The sequence below is a fragment of the Cygnus olor genome, chromosome 13, assembly GCF_009769625.2.
Source record: "Cygnus olor isolate bCygOlo1 chromosome 13, bCygOlo1.pri.v2, whole genome shotgun sequence".
NCBI lineage: Eukaryota > Metazoa > Chordata > Aves > Anseriformes > Anatidae > Cygnus > Cygnus olor.
In genome coordinates this window covers 11536721-11555584 of record NC_049181.1, presented here as the reverse complement: position 1 = coordinate 11555584, position 18864 = coordinate 11536721, and the positions used below count along the sequence as shown (strand labels likewise).

The 18864-nt window shown below is 35.2% G+C and overlaps 1 long non-coding RNA gene across 2 annotated transcripts in view; it reads right to left on the bottom strand.

The window, feature by feature from the left end:
• LOC121077369 overlaps positions 1-18864 on the bottom strand; it is a 476416-nt gene continuing 457552 nt past the window's right edge. The window contains exons 7-9 of one of the 2 annotated variants that reach the window (XR_005823998.1): positions 3734-3782; positions 165-217; positions 2-70 (exon numbers count right to left, since the gene is read on the bottom strand). This is a non-coding gene — a long non-coding RNA (uncharacterized LOC121077369). Of the gene's footprint in view, positions 71-164; positions 218-3733; positions 3783-18864 lie in introns of both variants that reach the window. The other variant, XR_005823999.1, reaches the window with a different exon arrangement.

The window sequence follows — 18864 nt, the reverse complement described above, 5'->3', positions numbered from 1 at the left end:
CACCATTTCGTAGTCTGTCACTTTTCCTAGACAGCCTCTCTAGATGTTTATTTCAGCAATGTTATTTGTTCTGTTGGAAGAAAGAAATTAAGGATATAAGGATGCAATTTGCTTAAATTATGTTATTCCAAAATAATTCCATTCCCCCAAATACTCTCAATTACTTATCACTTCATTATAGAAATGGAGACCAAGCTTTTCTTCCAGATACAAATTCCTAGAAATATAAAAGAAAGTAGGAATTACTAAGTAATGGATATACAACTTGCTTAAGCCCAACTAATTAACAGATCAATAGCCAGGCACTTTCTATAGCCTCACAGCATACTAAAAAATGAAATGCCACCAGGCAAATCTGAGCAGGTTTCACCTTTTCCCTCATTTGCATTCATATTGTGCTCTGTTTTACTCCCAAGAATTTTCATGTTTTTTTCTCCCCCCACCACATAACGTCACAGCACATATTGGTGTACACATGACCCCATCCTGCTGGTATGAAGAGAACTTAAAGCCCCTTTAAACAATTATTAGGTGAGATGTACTTGTGTATTGTCCCTTGTATCATCCATCACTATAAAAAGGGGATGGAGTCCACTGCCTTCCACAAGGAAAAAAAATAAAAAATAAAAATAAAAACAACAGCTGGAATTAATTTATCACACAGACAGCTGTAAAATACTTGGTATGCAATTACTTATGGTGAGGCTGAGCAGCATTTTTGAATCCATGTTTTCAATTGAAATTGTGTGCGCTTACAGAGAAGCCTTCATATCTAAACTCTAAATTGTGTCTTCAAAGAGAAGGTTTGTAAGAATTTTTAAACTGGGACTGTATCTTTTCTTTCTTTTTTTTTTCTCTGAGTGTTGGTCTGAGACTTTGGTCAACCTGGAGATAAAAGATATATGAAAAAATAAATTCAACTTTCAGGTTGAGTATGATTTTACAGTTCCCAGAGAATGGGACAGATTCAACTCTGGAGCTCCAACAGAGAATTTTGGTCCAACAGGACATAGAGTGTTTTTCCAAAAAACCCTGAATACTAGAAATGTATCTTAAGAATCTGTATGCATGAACCAGCTCTTCAATGAGTACTCGTTGGAAAGGCAAGAGAATGACATACTATTCAATAATTTAGGATGTTTCATATATATATTTTAATATGGCATAATAAAAGGTCAAGTGCTTATAACTGGTTTTCTGTTGTTGTTTGACACTGAATTATGACATCTATAGTGTTGTTACTGTATAGACAACAAAAAAGATAAATGATTAGATTAGTGTCTCTCTGCAATCTTTTTAATAGGAGCATTTAAAGAAAATGTTTTTAGAGAGATCTTAAAGACAAGAATAGAGCTTGAATACAAAATCAGTTCATCTTCCCTATTGTACAAACCAGGTTTGGAATCTCAGATTGATCTATTGTCTGTAGCCTGCCCCTAGAATGGTAGGTGGATGGAAGACAGTATGTGATAGAGAATTCAGCTAATGATACAAATGCCAATAACTCCGATAAGTAATTATATCTACTTACATATTTCTCTTTACTTGAATTTCTTTATTTCGGATTTTTAGCCTCAAGTCCCAAACAGTAGCTTCCTCTATGCTTTTATAAAACAGATTTAAGGATCATGTTTGCGAAAATGATCCTTCAGTAAAGCTGTCCAATCTTACAGTTAAATAACTACTAGTGATAACTAACCTTTTACACTTTACAAAAAGTTCATTCTTCAGATGTCTCAATGAGTCTAAATGATCACCATGCCTACCCCACTCTACATCTTCAAATAATTTCTAATTGTCTTTTTCATTCCCTGAAGAACTAAATATGCCTCCAAAGGACACCTTCTTAATATAATCTCAGAACAGGCCCATCAATTTTGTGCTTACATAACTCAGTTAATTTCCCATTCCTCTGCACTTCGCCAAAACCATTTTTAAAATGCATCATCCTGTTCACATAATTAAATTTCCACTGTTTTTATTTCCTTTATCTCTTCCTAAAATAAAAATCCATTGCATCTTTAACCTCTTCTTTAACAGCCTTACAAATTCACAATGCATCATACCAGTGAGTGATACCTACTTAAGCAAATATGATCACAGATGTTCTTTAATACATTCATGTTGTTGATTGGTTGCATTTTATTCAGTAATACTGAAAATAAAAATGAACCTGCAAATGTTGTCTGAAAAATCCTTCCTTTTCCTTGTTCCATTTTTTTAACAAGGGACTTGTACAGCACAGTACACAGAGGTGAGCCGGTATACAAAATTAAGCTGAGACTGATCAGCAAAAGTCCATCAGCACGTTCACATAACAAAGCATCAAGATTTGATTTCTTTTATGATCCAGCTGTCGAGAAAATTCAGTCTGGATGTGTGTCAAGGAACATTTAATGTCAACATCTAAGATTAGTACACAGAGAAACATTTTCACAAAAATGCAAATGTAAAACCTGACATTTATTCTGCGTTTTGAGAATTTATGACAGAATTTGTTTACCCAGAGATTAAGCATTAAATGGCTTAGAACTGCTATGGAATCAACAGTAGCATCTCTGCACAGTGCTCTCCTCAGGAAAGAGCGAGCACAGTGCTGACATCAAGGAATGAAAAAGCTGACCTTTTTGCTCTTTTTTTCTGGTATTTACATAGGCTATGGGCTGTCTGCTTTATGGATGCCTTTGTACCTTCCAATAATTAACAGAAACCTGGTGTCACATATTGGTCCCCCTTTTAGCAGTTACAAAAGCCTAGGATTATAACCCTAGTGTGTTGCAGAGCTTCAGAAAGGTGTAGTGTCAGCATGGTCTCTTGTGCCATCAGTGTCTCTGATCTGTTTTTTCATCTGAACTCATCAATATTCTGATCTACAGTGTCACAGTTGGGGTCTGTTTGCTCTTCAGATAGAATCGGTTACACATTACTCAAGATCTAATTATATTGGACTATACATGATGTAAAACTAGGCAATTTGTTTGGAATGATAAAGTACATTTATCAAAAATATTTTTTTTTGCCACTCAAAATTTCCATAGGAGGATTTCATAGGTTTATGTTGGCCTTGCTTTCACATTTAATGCTGTTTTACAAAAAAAAAAAAAAAAAATTGCTGATGCATGTTCAGTAGTGCTCAGTACTTGGTACTGAACCTTTGTGAGGAAATGATTAAAAGACTCCTCTTAGTTTCAATAAAACTTTGTCTGGAACGTTACTGTTCTACAGGTTTACAGAAACATATATTTTCTGTGTTCTTTGTTGATATTATGATAGTCTAGACAATTTAGAAGGCTGTAAAAGTCCTGGCTTGGATAATTTCTGTAAGAGTATAAAATATATATAGTCTTTCAGTCTTTTGGTATAAAAGGCTAATAAAATAAATAGTCGTATAAAAAATTGTGAATATTATCATTCCCTTTAGCAGATAAAATCTGATTAAACATAGTTGTTTTTCATTTTTATTACACACTTACAGGAATATTTTTACGGCAGGCAAACATGAGAAATTTGATTTAGACGATAAGATTCAAATCCCCCAAAGCTTATATTTTAAATTTTGGTCAAACTGAAAATGAAATTCTTCGGGGACAAATTTTTAAAAATTACACACACACACAAATCCTTCTTGATATTTTTCAGCCCAAAGTGCTATGAATTTGTTTTTGAAACTACGTTTTAGTGAAATTATGTACATTACTCATTAAACAAACAAACAAAAAAATCATTCGGTTACCCAAGAATTCCTGTAGGGTTACATTTGTGCTTAGGGTCATGGTATGAAGCTGTGAAAGAAAAAATGTGAAAGGATTACAAATATATTTTTAAAAGCATTGAGAACACATAAAATAATGTCTGAGTAGCATGTGTAAGGAGGCACCCTGGAAGTGGAGCTATGGATTGGTTTAAGCCACAACAGACTTCGTTCACAAATGATTTGTGTGTCTTTCTAATATTAAAAGACATGAGAAACCATGTCACTTTTGTTCAGTAGTACCTGTTTCTTCACTCACTATTGGCCTTTAATTGAAAAATAGCACTAATTAGAAATAGCAATCTTTAAACTCCAGTCAGCTCAAAATGTTTCCGTCTTCTCTTCCCATGTGGCATGGGAGTGCCAGTTCTCAGAACTGTGAGCACTGCTACTCCACAAATAAATGATAAAGATAAAAGTAGAATGAGCAAATCATTTTGGAAGGAAACTGGATGCCAAGGAGAACTTGTTCAAATATGCCATTAACAGAACACTGCCATCCCAAGTCTATGTCCTGTACTCTAGCTGTTAGATTCATTATTGATGATTTAGATGACAGAATGGAAAGCACTTTTAATTTGAAGATGATAACAAGACAGGAGGGATGGCAGCCACTTTAAAGGACAGGAATGAAATTTGAAGTGATGTGGAGAAATCAGCAAAATAATAACTAATTCAGTGGTGTTAAATACGAAGTGACGCATAGCTACAAGACAGAGAAGGACAATAATAGAAATGATTCTCCTGACAATGATTGCAGAGTTAATGGACCAAACATGAAACACGCATACACAGTGCCTTAAAGTACTGCAACTTGTGCGTAGGTGCCTACAGACACCTGAAGACTCTATAAAATTGGTGTGACTCAGATGGAGTACTACATTAGATTTGGCCACAATATTAAAGCTGGATCAACTGAAAAAATTCGAGAAAAAAGCAAGAAGCACTGAGACATTTCCAGCAAAACCTGTGATGAAAGCTGAAAAGTACTAGCTTTATTTAGATGAGAAAAGACCAAGGGGAGAAAGGAGAAATGACTCCAGACTTCAAATGATAGCTGACATCAACAAAAGGCTGGCAAAGAGAGGAAAGTATTTATGTATTCTCCAGGACAATAAATAACAAATTAAGTTCCCACAATGGAGATTTAACATAATGCTGAATGGCAAGACAGTTAAGTGCTAAAACACAACTATTCAGGGAACTTGGGGATTCTAAATCATCAGGGTATTTTCAAAACAGGTTAGAAAAATGGCTGTTAAATATTACTTAGATAAAGATGAATCTAAAGGAAATCAGTGACCGCTTGAGGTCACATCATTCCTATTCTTATGGTTATGTGCCCTTCTCCAGGTTTTTCATATTTTTTTACAACTCTAAAATACAGACTACTTATTATACATTGCATGTGTTGAGCTGAACACTAGGCCAAATTACACTGACTTCAACACAGCCTTATAGAATGTTATCATCAAACACCATTGAGTCAATAGTACAGACAAATCCTTGATACAATGACTGCATTTTATTCTGAGAGGGAAAAAAAAAAAAATGTTGGTCAGCAGACAGCTACCCTCATTTTTATTTTATTTAATATAGTCTGACAGCCATTGAAATTTGGTACAGTAGCTTTAAATATAACAGATTTGTGGTCCTCTTTTGCCTTTCACTGCATTTAAGAGACAGTAAAAGACTGCTAAAAATAATGAGAGTTTGCCTCATAAAAGTTAGGTGTTAAAATAATAGGCTAGAGGCCATAAAGACAAATGTCCCTTGGAGATTTTATCCATCTGGACTAGACAAAATATATAGCTACTGCAGTTATTTTGCAAACAATGTTAACAACATTATTCTAAAGTTTTCACATTGAATCTTAAAAACCACAACACACATTTCTTCTGTTCCAAAGGCTCCCAGACTTCAGATTTACAGCTAAAACTCACAGATGGCCTTATATTGTAATGGACCAAACCAAATCACTGACTCAGGAAAATATTTAAGCAACAGTTAAATCCATCTTCATTCAGCAAACCATTACAATGTGCTTAACTCTAACACTATTCACATTTAAAATAGAATCCTTTTTGCTCCCATGGGCTTTCACATATGCCCAGTAATATTTCTTTACATTCTCACTGTGAATGTGAAAGTGGCCCTTAAAAGAGATCAAGTTGTACATACTGTCAAATGTAGGAGTATTTGGGAGCTGGAATGCAAAGCTAGAGGCACGTGTCAAGGTCAGGCTCTGACGTGAAACACTCTGCTACCTATAACAGCTGCAAGTGCCGGTTGGCTCTTCCTCTCAAGTGTAGTGGTTATGTCTATAAAAATCTGAATGGAAGTTCATTACATAACTTTTCAAGGAAACAAAGCCTGTCTGACTCTATCAGTATGAAAACAGTTATTCTAGATTATCATATCTTTTTTAGTTGCTCAGCACATAATTTTCAGAGTCTACTTTGAAATTACTTTGTTCTATTTTAACTAATGTGGCTGATCTAATTCCTAAAGCCTTAGTCCAAAGTGGTAATTGACAAGCATCATATAACACTTACAGGAGAAAATTAAAAATCTATACACCACCCATGAGTGATGTAGCTTTCTCAATGAATGGAAAGTGCTTGAAATGAGTTGCTATTATGGCTAAAGAATAAATCAGTTAATTATGAAAAAAGAGTTATCACGTCTGTCCACATGGCTACCTTCTTAAACAATTTGCTATTCTGCAATAGTCAGCAGAATACGTTCCCAGAACAAGGGAAGCTGGGAGCATTATATACAGTACTTCCAGGATAGCTATGAAACGTGTGAAAAACCTGCAGAGATGCTGCAAGGAATGTCACTGACTCCAACCCCGTGCCCATTATTACATATATCTAGCTGGAAGTAAGGTTGAGTCTAGTGCTAAAACAGTAATAACAAATGTAGCAAATTACATCAAATTGATTTTGATCAGAAATAAGCATTTGCTGGAATGCCCTACTGAGTTAGGTCCTATTGGCACAGAACCTGGGGTCAGAGCATAAATAGAAACACAGAGGTTCAAGTGATTTGTGGCTTGTAGACTAGAGGAGAGACTCATGTACTTGCTAGACTTGGGTGGCATTTGGAAAATTCCTTAAAGGTGATGTACAACATCAAACCTTGAATGGTACTGATAAAGATTTAATGTGGTCTTGGCACCACAGGAAGGCTGAAAGGAGACTGATCATTAACTACCTTATCTTGATCCTTTTTGGCTAAACATTTCATTACTGTCCCACCATCTTTTTTATTTGCTGTTTTCAGCCATGCCTACTCATTTTTCCACATCTCCTAACCTCATATCCATACTCCCTTCTACACAGCCCTCTCTTTGAAGAAAGCAAGTCTCCTCCACTTAGATCTGCATATCCTTCTTGACTCCCATGTGAGTCCTTCTTTGTTACTCCTACTCTTCTCTAAAATCTTGCTTTAAATTTCTCCAGTGTATGATTAACATGAACAATGACAGAGAAATTTAAAAAAATAATAATAATAATGCAAAAGAGAAACTCTATAGAAGGACAATGATGTTATACAAAATATGGCATTAATTAATCCTATATGATTAAAGTAGTCTATGCTACGTAGTCCTCGATTAGAGAGCAAAGAATATAAATAGGTGGCAATACTCTGGTTTTTGGAGTGTTTTCAGCTTGAAATAATTAACATTTGATTCCTACAGGAAGTTAGTCATATAACTACCCTTTGGGCACCTGAAACCATCCCAGTTTGAATATGCATTTTCCCTATTCAGCTACTGCTTAGTGAAATAAATCTCTTGGCACCTGTGGCTTACTCTGTAAAATCCCATAGGGTCTACATTTCAGCAATTGAGAAAGCCTGGAATTTTTTAAACCCTAATGATGCTGGAAAGCTTTCATTCTACCTTACTTGTAAGCACCAATGGGACTCACAAAAGAATTACTTCCCCCTCTAGTGTTTTCTATAGGACCGGACCCCTGACCTGTTTCATGCTTAACTCCAGATTCGAACAAGTTTCTTCAAGGAGAGGCACGTGTTTTCCCTGTAAGTCAGCTGGTCCAGTAGTCTGAGCACCTATACACTTGGTGTGGGCCAGGGCAATGTTGTGTCCTTTTCCTTCCTTCAGCTATCAAAATAATGCCCTAAATCTTCAGCTAGTAAATTTCCGGGGATGGATATTTCTCAATTTTGCTCCTGTTGAAATTGGTCTTTCAGCATAAAATAGTTTATTCTTTGCTTTAGGACTCAGAATTTTAGTCTACCAAAACAGCAGGCCAAAGAATTATTTTTACTCTTTCTAATCCAGTGAATATTTATGCAAGCAGAACAGCAGTTTTTACATGAAAGACTGAGATAACTCCATCCCTTAAAATCCCATAATGCCATGTTCGGACATTCTCTGAAAGCTGGGAATCCTGAACTTAAACCCTTGCTCTTTATCAGCAGGACAACAACCATCTAATCAACATTTTCCAATCTCAGGTGAGAAATTTAACCTGTAAACTCTTAGCGTCGACATAGCATTTCCAGAGGTTGCACAGCCTAGAAAGGTCATCTATGAACACAGCTGTGCTGGTGCACAGAAGATCTCATTTGCCAATCTTTTCAATCTGCTTTACAATAACCCTTAAATTTACTTCCAAGGAAAGACAGGATAAGTCTCTCCCAGTACATATACCCAAGGCAGCGCCTGTTGTCAATCTTACCTAATGTCTCTCTGCTTTAGAGATCTCTAATGAAGAATATGAAAGGCAGAAAATTTTAATGTACTTCTTGGTGTATGAAGGAGAGTGTGGCAGTGTGAATGGATGTTTCTCCTCTAGAAGGCTAAAACTGTGTTTTGGTGGCTGTATACATGAAGTTCTAAGTAACATAATGCTGTCATAGACTGTTTTATTTGGTTTTTGAAGGACGTTATAAATAGTCTGTAAGCAAATATGTTAAAGTAAAACATAAACCAATCTTTAGACAACTAAGTTCTAACTGAATTTAAATTCAATTACATTTTTACACACCTTTTATTCTTCTGGATCTGATTAGGACCAAGATAAGTAGAGACAAAATAAGTGCACAAAACATAATTGTGTATGTTTCTAAAGCCAAAGGAAAGACATAAAACTCCTGATCCTTTGCATCTCACCTCACTGTGCAGATAATAAATCCGCAATTAGGTCAAGTTGATTCAGATAAACAAGATTTTCTGAATTTAGTGATTACTACTTTAAACCATAGATCCTCAGTCAAGTGTTTAATCTGAGAATATCACACATTGTATTTTCAAGGTTTTCAAATTATTTGCTGCTGATCCTATTTGTGGCAAAATCTATCACCGTTCTGTTGATGAATCATTCATGAGCCATCCCTAAGTTCCACAAATGCATTTGCTATCAATAAGTGTTTGCCACATAGTCTGGGTATATAATTTTCATTCTTCTCTTTCCTTTTCTTTGTCCATTTAGTATAGGAGGAGTCATTTTTCATGATTTCTGACATATTTGGTCACTTAAATCATGCAGAGTTTTTTCTACTTCTTGACAGTGTGACTGAGGCTTAAAAATAAATAAATAAATAAATAAATAAATAAATGAGAACGGTAAATGAGGAAAAATCTCTAGGATCATAGAATCTGCCACTCTGGAATAAACAATCTTGCATACAGTTCAATATTTTGCATCAGACAGTTGTCAGTACTTGATCCTTCAAAAGACAGAAGAAATCCGTAACTGTAGAGGGAAAATAATCAGACAACTGACATACAGTTCTTTTCCTGAACTCTCTGCCAGCTAGAGAGTGGTTAACATCTTCAAACAGAAGTAAAAATGCTTTCTAATGTTATCATCATTATTAATGCTGTCTGTGGATATTCCTGATATTTTTATATGTCAATTTGTTTTGAATTTTATTTTGTTGTTGTTGTTGTTGCAGTTTCAAAATAGCAAAGACAAATACAGCATTTTCTTTTTTTTCTTTTTTTTTTTTTTTTTTTTATTGGCACAAAGGCTTAGTCAAACAGCCATCTACAAAACTTTCAGGATAAATACAGTCAGCAACACTGAAAAGCTGTCAAAATTACTATGTGTGTCTAAAAGTACTAGTAAAATAGACTTGAAATTTCTACTCATGAAAGAGAAATTTTAGATTCTTATATAGCGACAACAGCATTGACAAAAAAAAAAAAACTAGCATAATCGAATAATAATAGTAGAAAAATAATTGAAGAACTAAGGAGATCTCACCTTTGTGGGATTGCTGTTTGTTTGATTAATTTTAATAATCTGAGTAAAAGTATTTTCACAAAGATGGACTGTGATTCTTATTCTTATCTAATTTCAGCCACGCAAAAAAATACACATCTGGTCAAAACACAGTTATTTAGGCTACAGTTTGGGACAATGTGTAGAGATGGGCTGATTTTGGAGTTATTGCTAAAGCAAGTGTTAAAACTGGGATGAATCTCTCTTATTTTAGGTACCTATCTCCCAATGACATCAATAGACTTCTGGAATTAACATATTCCTATTGCTAAGTATCAAGGAGTATCAAGGAGTATCAAGTATATAAGGAGTGATCATAGATGAGCAAAGATGAGCCTTACTTTTCCCCAGTCTGTCTCAAGGATGAAGTAAACCAACCATATGCAGCAGATATGGACTAAAATACAGCATATTCCTCTAGGTCTTTTACATTTTTTGCAGAAAAAGGGTGGATACAAGCTATATAGTGAGACGATCTACTTGCATCTTTGTCTGTGCTCATGGGCCAAATTATGTGAATTGCTAAGTAACCTCAGCTTCCCTTACAAACTATAGGAGTTAAGAGTACACATTTCCATCCAGGGGTGACTCAGTCCCTCTCAGACTCAAGCTTTAAGGTACTGAATTCTTTGTTAATAGTAATCTGGCAATGGTTTATTGAAAAGTAGAAACATTTGGAGATAGGTGTTTCTAAACTCCCATTAGTATCACTGATCAAAGATTTATAAAAGTCAGCGTTAAGTTCTTTTGAAATCTTATTCCCAGGAAGCACAGTTCAGAACAATGCCACTCCATATTATCAGTAGGTTTTACAATAAGACCCTTATTAGATTGCAATTGATTTGCAGCAATCTATTCATTTTCAGTCAAATTAAAACAACCTTTATTGTAGCGCCACAGTTCATGCTGATACAGTTAATGCTATGTGTGAGCATTTCTATTATGAAAATCCTTTCTTCCCTGGCTTGGTTTATAGCTCAAGCATAAAGAACTCACATGGCACTGAAACTTGTCATACAAAGTCTCAGCCCAGGGAAGAGTGTTATTCTTTGAAATAAATAATAGTAGAAAAAGAATTTGACTATTTTCCCCAAGCAGGAATATAATGAGGTGATAGAAGGTGGGAATGTAGTGCTGGAACTGATCACTTACCCCATCAGATCCACATTCTTTAATTGTAGATGACTAACAAAAGTGAGAACCATGAAAATGGGTAAGAATATCTGTTTTGTCACCACTGTCTGCATTGTACCCAATACAATGTTAGATAGGAACTGAAGACATGACCTCATATAGTCCCAATTGCCTTTAATATACCCTCAATTTCAAGAAGCAAACACAGAAAACAGTCACAAGGAAATGCAGGAAATGCAGCCATGTCCTGATGTTACACAGACTGCAAGGGAAGAAAGGAAGAAAGGAAGAAAGGAAGAAAGGAAGGAAGGAAGGAAGGAAGGAAGGAAGGAAGGAAGGAAGGAAGGAAGGAAGGAAGAGAAAATAAAGTACTTACCTTGCTTGCACAACACAGCCAGGAACAATCTGCCCCAGAGGGAGCACCAGTGGAGAAGCAAGAAAAGAAGCTAAGCATGATAGAAAGTCAAGTTAATACAAATAAACTGGGAAGTAGTCATGAAACTGCAGGTGTCCAGATGAAGGATAGACCAAAGGATATCTTTTATTCTCTGTATCTGGTGTTTATCTTGGATTCATGCTTTGGGCTATGTTTTTAACTCACTGGTAATGGGAGTTGCACAAAGCTCACTGCTTTGCTGAGAGAATGCACTCCTGTATCTTCTTCATGGGCTTAGAAACACTGCTGTGGACTATTGATTTGTGAATACAAGAGATTTTTTAAGACCAACATAACGGCTCAGGTAGCCATTGTGGAATTGTGGAACTGGCACAAGAAAGCCTAATTTGTTTTAAAATGTCTTTGAATGAAAGATGAATAGCAATGTAATCAGAAAAAAAATAAAATAAAATAAAAATCCCAAGTTCAACCTGCTCATTTATACCAAAGACATTTTTTTCAACACATGCAGTTCCCCTTCCCTACTCCTTATTCCCCTAAATACCAGTTCGTACCTCTGTTGGACTCCTATTTATCTTATATAGAAAAGTTTGTAGGGTGAGGGAAATGCAAAACAAAATGGCGGTCCATTCCTAACACAGGTCAGCTTCTTGATGACTCAGCATCAGGCCCCACATATTATACTGGCACCACTAGAGAGACGCTGGAGCCAGAGGAGGTTCTGGCTGCCACCAAGAAAATATCTGTGGTGATTTCATTCCCCATGGTGTCTCATTTCTGTATTCATTTCTATACAGACCTTTGCTGCCACAAGACTATTCAGACTGACAACTTGTAATTTGCTCTATTCTCAAAGACTTACACTTCTTTGGGAAATCATCTTCTGAAATACTGGAATTCCCAATAGAAATGTCAACAATTCCTGACAGAATTGTATAAAAAATGTTGGTTTCAGGGAAATAATTTTGTAACACAAAGTGATATTAACATTGCATTAAGATATCAGAAGAGTCTCAGGAATCTCCTAGGACTGAGAGACCCTGGTTATTCTGCTGTCCTTCATTTCTACTGCGAAATCAGTTCCTGAGTGCAAAAGCTGAAAGTGTCATTTAAACAGACCAGGCTAATTTTAAGCATTAAACATTACAAGAGTTTGAGTAGCAGACTTCAATGTCATGGTATATGTACAAAGGAAGAGTAATTGATTTAATGTGGGAATAGTCTCTAGCATCAAAAGGAAAGCCAGATACCTTGGTGTATTCCTTAGTCAAGCAGCATGTGATAAACAAGCTTTCAATAAGTTAAATATTTTCTTTTTTAATTCCAACTGGACTTATCTTTCACACAAAGGCGAAACTGCATTTCTAAACTGCCAAGAATCACTTGTGTGAGTGTGGCTTTTTCAAAGGAGAAGGTTGTCTGTGTAAAACTTAACACACGCATACAGTTGGAAACAGCTTAGGATCTAATCCAGAGAAAATTTGTGATGATGGAAACCTTGCTATTCATTCTAACAGGAGCTGGATTGTTCTCTTAGGACAAGATCTTACCATACTTATGGCAGATCTTGTATCAGGCCTGTTGACGTTTATTCAACCCTGTATCCTGATTATAAATAAATTCATCTCATCAAGTAGAGATGCCAGCTCTTTTCAAATTTTGGATCGGTTCCACACTTCTTGCAATTTAACACCTATAATGCAGAGTAGCCAAATACGAGGTGCAGTGAATTAAACTATGGCGAATCTTTACATAACAATTTCAACAACATAGATTTATAAACTACACAAAACTGTAAATGCTCTTCAGTCTTGAAATGAAAGAACAAAATAATGTGCAAAGCCTTTATTGTTGTCATGTAATCTTGAATCAATTTGACTTTATGACTATCTCATGTTTATTGTTCAGTTGTAACATCTCAGCCAAACTATTTGAAGATGATCTGTTTCTGTTTTTTTTTTCCATCACCTTATTTCTCATAAGTGTGGAACAATTATTAGCAAAGTGAATTATTATCAGAAGAATTATTATCAGTTTCTATACAGATTTTTATACTACAACAGAAGGAATACTATCTAATTTCCATTATTAAAGTAAAATCTAGTGATATTTTTTAATTTTTCTTTTTTTCCAATACACAGTTCATTCAATTAAGACTGTTTTTAGTCATTGTTTTATGGACATAATCCTGGTTACTAACAGTAACTTGAACATTTCCCTTGTGATGGTAGAATCTGTAGGAATAGTCTATAAAAACTGACAGAAATTTCAAAAGATCTCTAATTACTGATAGAAATTAGTACTAAATGTGCAACACAGACTTTTGGGAGAACTCTTGTCAATTGATCTTTTTTTGACCTTGTACGTGACAATTCAAGAGAACTATATGTATCCAAGGGCAGGTTTTCAGTCATTACTATCCCCCTTATTAAGATTCAGATGTAGGCACATATTAGCAGATAAATGACTGATGAGAACACATGTTGCCATATGCTGAACTAGAATATAGTTGTCCCTAATTCCAGCACCAGTGTTACACTCTGACATCAACACTGCTATTCTGCTACATGACAGCAGATGTTCAGAGCCTTAGAGGATGGCTTCCCTGTGAGGGAGAAAGCAATGACATAGACACTCCAAATTTTAAACTCTAAATGTTACTGACAAAATTTACACATATACAAAGATTCTGAATTTAGTTGTAGGACATGCAGGGCAAAGACAGCTCCAAAACAAAGGTGGAAAATTGACCTGTTGACAATTACAGTAATTGTATATTATTATTAGCTTTGAAGATAGAAAATAAGCTCCTAATTCTAATTCGGAGAAGTTGCAAACTTTAAGAAAACTAACCCAAATTTATCAGTGTGTTGATGAATTCTACAAAAAAAATGAAAACATCTTGTAAACAAACCTCCCCATGACTTCTCAGGTGCTTGCTATGCATTCATGATAGTTTTTTTGGAATAAAAACATGAAACAAATGGTGCAGCTGGAGACAACTTGGAGAAAAATTAAAAAATAGAGAAAAGTTAAGTTTCCTTTTGATGTAAAAGACAGATGTATATTGCTAGTTTATCATTTTCTTAGATTTTTTTCATTATCTTGCTGTCTTCACTCATAATAGCTAAGCCCACTGGCGTAAGTTTAAATTGTTTAAGACAACTTAATTAATTAATTAAGTCGATTAAGGCAAAATTTAATGCCTGAAGTTAAAACACAAGTACCAAATCTTATCAGGAACACCTCAGGATATGGGTAAATATTTTAGTCAGTCAATATTAGGTATTTTTTACACACACTCTTGGACAGATATAATTTGACATATGTGCTTAAATAGTTTCCAAGACCGAGCACCTAACCCAGTCTGTACAAGAAGAATGGGGATCTTTGCCTCTGCTCAAGTAGAGTGATGGCTCTTAACATCTGAAAATCAATCATGGTGTATGCCAGGCTGTAAGTGAATGTGTTTCAGTCTGAATAGAAAAGTACACAGATTTTGGCATCTGTACTTCAACTTGTCTCTGTTGTAAGTATTGTCTATTAGTTTACTTGTTACAAGAGCTTGTAATGTACAAACAGGTCAAAGGTGCCTATAGCAGAACCTTGGCCTATTGAGCCATGTGTCTCCACGCATATCCTTTCTCCTCATCATAAAAAAACAAAACACATCCACAGGGCTGCTTTAGAAATAATTGATTGCTTGTGGAATATTTTCTTTGGATGTTTTTTCTAAATACCAACATTTAATTTTTCAGATAGTCACTGATCCTTTTGTTCACATTTGGCATGTAATGAAGACCTTGTGTAAGGTATTACTTTATTCTGATCTCATCATTTGTGCTCATAACCCTTCTCTCTTGAGCCTTCGCCTTTTAGATTGTTCATGTGTATCTTAGTGTAAATAACACAGAATATAAGAAACACTTTTACTGTCCATGTGGCACAGAATAATCAACCTATCAGTCATCTTACAATAACAGTCTTACAAGGTTAAAATGTCTGAAATGACTGAATGTCTGCTGAATCTCTAAGCTATAGAAGTGTAAAGCTTACTGCTTAGAACATAGCAAGCAAATGAAAGCATGCATTTTAAGTAGCTTATTGCAACGAGATTTTGTGCAATATGATTGTAGTCAAAGCTAGACTGCCAGCTTAATTTTTTAGATAGGCTTTCTGCTCTTCGACAGGATCTAAATCCACTGGGAAAATCTCGGACCCAGTCTCTAGGACTACAAGCAGAAAACAGAATCCAAGTAATTCACAGAAAAAGCAGATAGCAGTGCTGAGTCTGTATTTAGAGACTGGAAATCTTTGTGTTATTTCAAATTATTAAAAATCATTTTATATAAACTACATGAGGAATCTACCACAACTTATACAGTAAATGATTTTTTACATTACCCCTCAGACTTCTTCCAAGAAAGGGCAAAAACAACAGCTGATTTTATTTATTTATTTATTTATCTACCTATTTATTTATTTACTTAAAGAATAGTGGTGGAATATCATGTATTATCTAAAGGGTAATAAAGGGTAATAATAAAATGAATCTTAGAGTGATACTCACTCCAGTTAATTTTGCATGTACAGCTTTGAAATATTTTGTATAAAAACAGTATGTAGATACTCCATATGATCTATGTCAAATATTTTCACATAAATGTTTGTGGGTTTTTTGTTTGTTTTGTTTTTGTTTTTAAATTTTTAACAATATTTTTATTATCATTTTCCTCTAAGGTAAAACAAACATCAAAATATTGAAATTCTTCCTTGGACAGAAATTTCATTTTCTCAGCAGCTCTAGACTTCATGCATCTCATATCCATACACTTCCACTTTGTATAAATAATGCATACAGACTATTTTAAATTCCTTATCTTTTTCCTCTTCAGCCTCTTTTTTTTTCTGGTAAACAAACAATTTTTGAAAATATTATGTATCCCAAGCACAACACCAAAAGCATGACACCAAAACTGACTTAGGAAAATATTTAAAAGTAACATTTAACTAACATAGAAAAGTGAAAGTCTCTTGTGCTGAAGATATGAGGCAAGTAGGACCTGAATACAGGAGCAGGTGTGCACTAGCTGTTTGTGAATTTTAATTTTTAATTTTTGTTGAAGGCTAAAAGAAATGACAGAAAAAAAATCACCTTTCTTGTGCAACCTGTGTGCTCAATATTTCACTCTTTTTCCACAATGATTACCTTAACCAACACAGGGAGTCCCAGTAAACGAAGTATTCACTGGCATAGCCATGCAGCCCTGGGCTGTGCATGGCAATGGGAAGCAATTCATATAGTGATTTATTGGGAGTGCTCCAAGACATCCTTTTTAAAAACAGTAGCTGATAAGAATGAAGAGGCAAATACAACTATTCACACTTAGTTACTCTGCTAATATTTCTAAAAGTAGTGTAAAACACTCTGCTGCCCATAAACTACCTCAAAGCCAACATGGCAGGGAAAGGCCTCTGCTGGACTCTGTCACAACCTGTTGGGGTTAGAAATCATCCCACCACTCAGCTGCAAAAGGCTTCAACAAACTCGTCTTTAATTAGATGTTTCTACCACCTCGTTAACTATCATTAATATATTATTGTTATTATTCATCATTTCTTTGACTGAGAATTGGATTGTGGATATCATACAGGATTTGCGTACCAATCCTTTGCTGTTATAAGTCAATGACATTCTTCTATTTCACACTACTATTGCTTTTGCCTTAGTGGTTAGATATTGTGCTTTCATAGAAATAGTAAAGCGCAAATCTAAGCTCAAGTTGCTTTATCCACAGCAGTAATTTTACTGTAGGAGTTCAGGCTATTCTGGGAATACCAAAGCTAGCAAGGGCTGTAATATCCTCTTCTAAGATGAAGATGACAATCTTTGTCCTACAAAGAATGAAATCTGCTTTATTAATTATGTTCCTCTGCAGCTCTGCATCTTGTAGGCCTGTATCCTCAAAGGTATTTTGTTATCTCTGTGTCCAAAAAAAGTTCACTATCTGGTACCCAGCTTCCCACTGACAAAAGATATTCCAGTCATTTTAAAGAGGCTTTCTGTGAGTAGAGATTAGCACAGACTTCAGGTTGTTGCTACCTGTGACTGTTCAGTTCTCTGACAGTTCTTTTACCAGTCTGCATGCTTTCATAATGCACTCAGAACAGGGCTCTGCAAAAGGCAGCTGGTGATGGTTATACCTCCCAGAGCTGGGGCTTAGTTCTGTCCATACTTCATATTGCACTGAATCACATCAATGTCAGCGTGGAGTCAGGGACTGGAATTAAAAGTTTCAAATCACTTAGTTATCTGTGGGTTTGCAATGCTGAACCATAGGTTTTGAAATAATAAGTTATACCTGCTTCACTCTAACATAAAGGTGTTCTCTGACACTTCATTTGCTCTCTGGAGAGAGATCCCAAGCTACAGCCAGATGGCTATGAGGCTCCTGCTAGGCCTGAATCACGCTGGCCAATGTGTAAGAACCAGAGACCTTAGTAGGACACATTTCCCAATCTCTGGGGTTAAAATTTCATGTGAAAAATGTAACTATTTGCAGAATCTTTTTACATTTAATTACATTCAGATTCCTATAGCATTTTAAGATACTGCACTTAATTACTCAAAGGTGAGAAAACTTCAGTATGAACATTTCTACACATAAACAGAAAGTGTATGGAGTAAATAAGGACTATTAAAGTGTAGGAAATCTAAGTTGAATACACCTTGTAAGCTGCTGTGGAATAAGAGCTCTCTCTCTCTCTCTTTTTTTTTCTTTTTTTCTTTTTTTTTTTTTTCCCATGCTGCTAGTGAGTAATGAACATGATTATTTTACTGAGAATAGGGGAGAAAATGGAAACTAAGCAAACAACTGCAGTACTAGAAAAGTCTACTTCATACATTATGTTGATAAGGAAAATGTAGCTTGGTGAGTTTACAATGCTTGAGTTTCAAATTGAATTGATATAAATAAAAGTGCTTTGTATGCATTGCAGAGCACTTTCAGGAGGCTGTTTCCTGCTTTTCATGATGCAGTATCTTATAATGAAATAGGTGTTTGGGCTTTTCAGTAATGATGTGATGCATTTTATCTAGACTATCTTACGCTGCACAGGAATAGGAAATTAGTAATTGAGCAACATGGTACATTTAGTCAGTTATCCTCACACTGAAATTTGAAAAATAAAATTACTTAAAAAGCTTTTAGATTTTATCTTCTTTAAAATTTTCCTTTGCTCTAACTTCTCCCCAGAGGCCCAGGTTTATTACAGACCACAAATGCACACATAAAAGATTCTGGCTAGACTCAGTACACCTT